The following is a 5,170-nucleotide window of genomic DNA, read 5'->3' as shown; positions in this document are numbered from 1 at the left end:
AGTGGTTGGGATAATGCCAACCCCCTTTGTGCTAAGGTTGCCCAGGTATGATTCCAGGCAAAGAGGATCTTTTCAGGTTGCTGTGTCACAATGTTGTACCCTAACTGCAACTCCTAGCTCATGCATTATGGCATTAGCCAGAGTCTGACCCAGAAAGACTAATAGAACATGCATCTGTTCTTATTGCTTGAAAATCCTTTTTTCCTTTGAACTCCAAACTAGGTGGAGCAAGTTGGCACAACTTGAATTTCCTCTAGGAGAAACCAAATCTGGACTATTTATGGCCCTAAATGTGATGGTGAACATAATAACAATGATACGAATGGGCCACTGGAGTGGACGCACTGTGATTACTGCAGAGGCTGTGACCAGTGCTAGGTTGAACAGTTGTGCACATGTCTTGCTCATCTAGTTCCAGTGCTTGGGGGATTTGGACAATGCTGTTTTTAAAGCCTTCTGAAAAACCATGGCAGGTCCTTGGTTGTCTGCTGTGGAGGAATGGTCCCTGTTGGAAAGAGGTGTGAAGCCATGTACAACACAGAAGAGTAAAGAGATATAGCAAGACTTGGATGGTTCTAAAGAGTGGGAGTTTACCAGTAAATGAGATGGTGTTGGGAGGCTATAATCCCATTAAGGTGAAAACAGTTGAGGTTCGGCTACAGTGTGGCTTCCACTGTTGCAGCTCTCTGTAGTCCATTCTATACAGTATCTACATGGCCCTCGCACACTGAATACCTGTGCAATTTAATCATGGAGAGGCTCTTAGCTTTGCCATTCTGCTGTAAAGCAGAGTGGTCCCCAATTCATAGAGGAGGACCTGTGGCACAAGTTGAGCAATTTTTAAGGTGATGGAGAAAGCTTGAACCTAGCTTCCTGCATTAGTCCTGTATTTTCTAGATCACTTTTTTTTATTCTAAGACTAGCCCTGAGGGAGAGAATGGAAGAGATCTCCATCTACAAGAGTGGTGCAAGTTTAGCATCCTGTAGAAATCTGAAGGAACAGCTAGAAGTGGGGTGACAGCAGTGGGGGACTGAGGCAGGAGCAGGCAGGATGGGATGTGAGGAGGAGGAGGTGGTATCAGTATTTCAGGGGGGAGGTGTCCAGGACAGGAGATGGTCTATTAGCAATGGGAGTGAAGTAGAAAAATGGGATTTGCAAGAGCTGTGGAGACTTGACCCTGAGAACCAAGGAGAGAGAGAAGGTGTGCTTCAGCCAGGAGCTCAGAACGAAAGCCAATTTCTGAGCAGAAAATGCATGTTCTGTAAAGGATACATTTAAAAAAAACAATAAAACCACCCTTTTTGATCTGTACTGGGGCAAAACCTTTCATTTCAGTTTCACCTCCTTTGTCACATTTAGCACCTGTAATAGCTATCCTTTTTAGATAGTAACTGCATTCATCCTGGATTTTGAAGGCTGGTCCTGGCTAGTTGGTAAAAATTAAAACGAGCTCCAGAATCAAGAGGTGCGGGGAGGCGGAAAGGCATGGTGCATAAGGCAGCTCTACCTCCCCACTGTACTATTGCTCTGCAAATAAAGGTTGTTGGTTAATTCTCATTTGTTATATGCCTGTATCTATTTATTGTACCCAGTAATGAATACATGGCCCAGGCTAGTTATAAGATGAAAGGGCTGCTCATTTATCTTCACTTGTGGGCCTGTGTTCTTCTAGGGCTGTGTTTTCCTAGTAGTGCTGTGCTCGAAGCAGTTGTCCCCTTTCTGTGTTGCTGCCATTGGCCCACGGAGTTGCTTCTCTTAGCAGTAGGGGAACGCTAGCAGCTCTCTTCTGCAGCCCCTGGGGAGATGAGGCTGCTGCAGTCTTCCAGGTGGGCATATATCCCATCCCAACATCCTCTGGGAGGGGTCCTTCCCTCCTAACTTTGATTCCAGGGGTTCTGTCATCTCTAGCAGGACTCTTGGGAAGTGCCTGTGGGGCAGGGGCTGGGGAAGCTGCTCCTTTCAGTGCGAATGGACGTGCGCAGTGCAGGGGGTGGCAAAGCCACTGCTTGCTTTCCCCGCAGGGCTGCTTGAAGAAGATGGTGGGAGCTTTGGCCTGTGGGAGTTGCTGGAACAGCTGTTAGCTTTTTTTCTCTGCAAATAACCCAGGATCATAATAAATCTACAAGGGTTTTTTATGCGGTGAAACTTCTTCCTGCTTTGAGGCACAGATTGTTCTTTACCCTGCTGGCGTGCTGGACCCTGCCAAGCAGAGGTTTTCACCCTCCAGCATGTGGCAACAAGTCAGTTGCACCCAAATCATCTCCCTTGGTAGTAGGTAAAAGCTCAGTGTTGTCGCACTCGTAAAACTGGGCCAAGAGTCAAAGCCAAAGACGAAGTTTTCTGTCAAAGGGACTTCCCCCTACCCCCACTCCCTTCCCCTCTTTCACTGGGAAGGTGTCCTGGGGTAACAGATTACATGGCTTAAGTTTTAATGCTTATTCAATGGGCTCCACATCACAACTTCTCATTGTTTAGCACATGGCGTGATCACCCAGGTGCCCAAGGCAGGCTGAGCAGCAGCAGGGAGGTGGTGTGCTGCATCCCATGAAGTTTGTCTGGCCCCTCCGGGCTGTGCAGCTGTGCTGGAGTCTGGCCCTTTCCACCGCAATTACAGATGAATGCTTCTCCCTTGGCAGCTCAATACCAACACTGTGCAAGAGGTAGAACCTGTTAACCACAAGTCTGGCAGCTTGAGCTGGGGAAGGTGTTAAGAGAACTGATGCATCTTTCCCAGCCAGGAATCATGTTTACACGCTCATAAGGTGGAAAGTATATTCTGTATTAGCCAGCCGCCTCTTCGTGCCAACAACTGTGTCTCCGGTACAATTATGGCAGCATCTGCCTTCACACCAATGCCATGTTAGCGGATGCTACTACTGGGTTGTTGAGCCAAGAAAATTTAGCAAGCTGCACTGAGCCCTCTTTCAGTCCCGTGCTAGTCCAGTCCCCTCTTCTCCCTGTGTTTGCAGATTGTGCAGTGAGGGCACGGCCTCCCCAGTTTTACTCCTGCGTGTGATGCACACCTTTCCTGTCTGAGAGCCCTGGCAGAGCTTGGAGAGAGGAGCCCTTGATCACTCTACTGGCAGCACAGTTTAGGGCAGGGGTTTTCAGCCTTTTCTGGTTGGTGTACCCCCGGTGACCAGTCCAGAAGCAGGGACTCCCCCAGCTGCTTGACTAGCTGGGGTGGGGGGGGGTCCCCCAGAGGTGGAGTGGGGGGGAAGGGCTGGTGGCAAAACCAGAAGTACCCCCTGCTTCTCCACTTTGCTGCTGTATACCCCCTGGGGGTTTCCCAAGAACCCCTAGGGCTATGTGTATCCCCAGCTGACAATCCCTGGTCTAGGGTATAGGACAGGGGATGGGGACTTGGAAGACCTGAACTCAAATTTCTGCTGGTGACCCAGTGTAATACATGGGGCAAGTCTGTTCCCTTTGTGCTTCGGTTTCCCCTTGGATGTTTCTCTTTTGATTGTAACACTGATTTACCCTGAGACATCAGCTTATGCCTGTTCTTCAGCTTGAGTAAGTGTGCCCATGCTTGCTGCTATGGTGGCAGCTACAGCATAGAGCTCAGCATGTGTAACTGCTGGAGTATGTCACCACCTGCTCAGGTAGGTCAGCAACCTTTCCTGAGCTCAGTAGTAATGTGACTGCACTGTTAACAGTACTTAAGATGACTCGTACAAAGCTAGCTCTGGTGCGCCTACACCAGCTGCTGTGCAGTTGTACTGTTTGTATGCTACTTTGTCTAATGGACCTTGGTCTCAGCTGAGATCAGTAGGTGCTAGTGTAATAGATGGAATAATGCAACGAATGCTCAGAAATAAGCAGACCAATGTGACAGCACATGCTGTGGGACCTGGCAGATGTGCTGTCCACTCCTGTATGGGCTTCTCTCTCATTTTGAGAGCCTGGATAAGCTACACAGCAGCTGTGTGTCTCCATTTCCCTTTCTGTAGAATGGAGGCTGTCCCCACTTTGCAGGTAGCTGGGAGGGTGATTGAGGGGATATTGTATGGTTGGTATTGTTTCGTTGCTTCTCATGGCCTGACATTACCCCCACCCTTCCCCCACCACCCACTTGCCAGCCTCTTTGAAACCTTGACCAGGCTTTCCATAAAACACATGAGAAACTAGTCTTAGCTTTCAGGTTTACAGACTCTGCAAGCCAGTGGGCTCAGGTAGTGGAACCAAGCAAGATGCACTAATTTGAGTAATACCCAAAATGCTCTTCCTGCTTATACAGATTTCCTAACAGGCATGTGGAAAAGGGCCAGGTTGTGTTTGTGCATGAACAGCGCTCTTTTTCACAGCGAGATAGGCAGCCTCCATGCAGACACAGGAGGCGGCTGAATAAAAACCAGCTGGAGCTACAAAAGGAAGTGAAGTTTGGATGTGCCTGGATGCCACAGACCTGGATTCTGTCTCTTCCTGGGTGTACGGTGCCTTATCAGCCTCAGGGGTTTTTGTAAAAAGTCAGCCATGATGGGATCCTAGGAAGGGGTCCTGACTGCAGAGCTTTGCATTGATGGGGCTTCATTTGAAGAAACAATATTGTTTGTGGCAGCAGTCAAAGAAGCAGGAACATGTGAATAAGCTGGTTCCTGGAGGATCTACAGGAAGTGGTAGGTGAATTAGGGTCTGGTGGATCTTATGTCTCAAGGTGAGGAGAGGATTGTATGGGCCGTTGAGACCAGTCGCCTGTGTTCACTCACAACTACGTACTTATAGCATTTATCTGACAGGGCCTGTACAGCTGTCTTCTCAAGCCCCACTTGCACACCACAGCCTCAACACAAAGCTACCTGTGCTGGAGAAAGAGATGGAGAGGCAAAGCTGTCACCTGTGTCTTGGGCCCTGTGATGGCAGGGGATTTCTTAGGTAAAATATCCTCAGATGATCATAGGAGGTGAACCAAACTATGCTGTGGAGGAAGGCAACACTCCAAATAGACCAGGGGCAGGCAATTATTTTGAGCGGAGGGCTGCTTACTGAATTTTGGCAAGCCATCGAGGGCTATATGACAGGCAGACGAGGGCAGATAAATATTCATTTTCTAAATTTTTTTAGGGGGCCCATGGGCCGGATAGAATGGCCTGGCAGGCCGCAGCCGGCCCGCGGGCCGCATTTTGCCCACCCCTGCAGTAGACCTTGCTAGTATGACCTGAAGGA

At 49.0% G+C, this 5,170-nt stretch overlaps 1 protein-coding gene across 1 annotated transcript in view; it reads left to right on the top strand.

Moving 5' to 3' along the window:
- Positions 1 to 3,231: 3,231 nt before the first annotated feature.
- Positions 3,232 to 5,170, top strand: part of LOC109290305 (leukemia inhibitory factor-like) — a 50,187-nt gene continuing 48,248 nt past the window's right edge. Inside the window, exon 1 of the mRNA XM_019506745.1 lies at positions 3,232 to 4,623. The gene's annotated coding sequence lies outside the window, so the exon portion shown is untranslated. The remainder of the gene's footprint in view (positions 4,624 to 5,170) is intronic.

This window comes from Gavialis gangeticus, unplaced genomic scaffold (assembly GCF_001723915.1).
Source record: "Gavialis gangeticus isolate Ggan-Ray unplaced genomic scaffold, GavGan_comp1, whole genome shotgun sequence".
NCBI lineage: Eukaryota > Metazoa > Chordata > Crocodylia > Gavialidae > Gavialis > Gavialis gangeticus.
The sequence above is the reverse complement of the archived record's forward strand: the minus strand, read 5'-3'. Positions and strand labels throughout refer to the sequence as shown.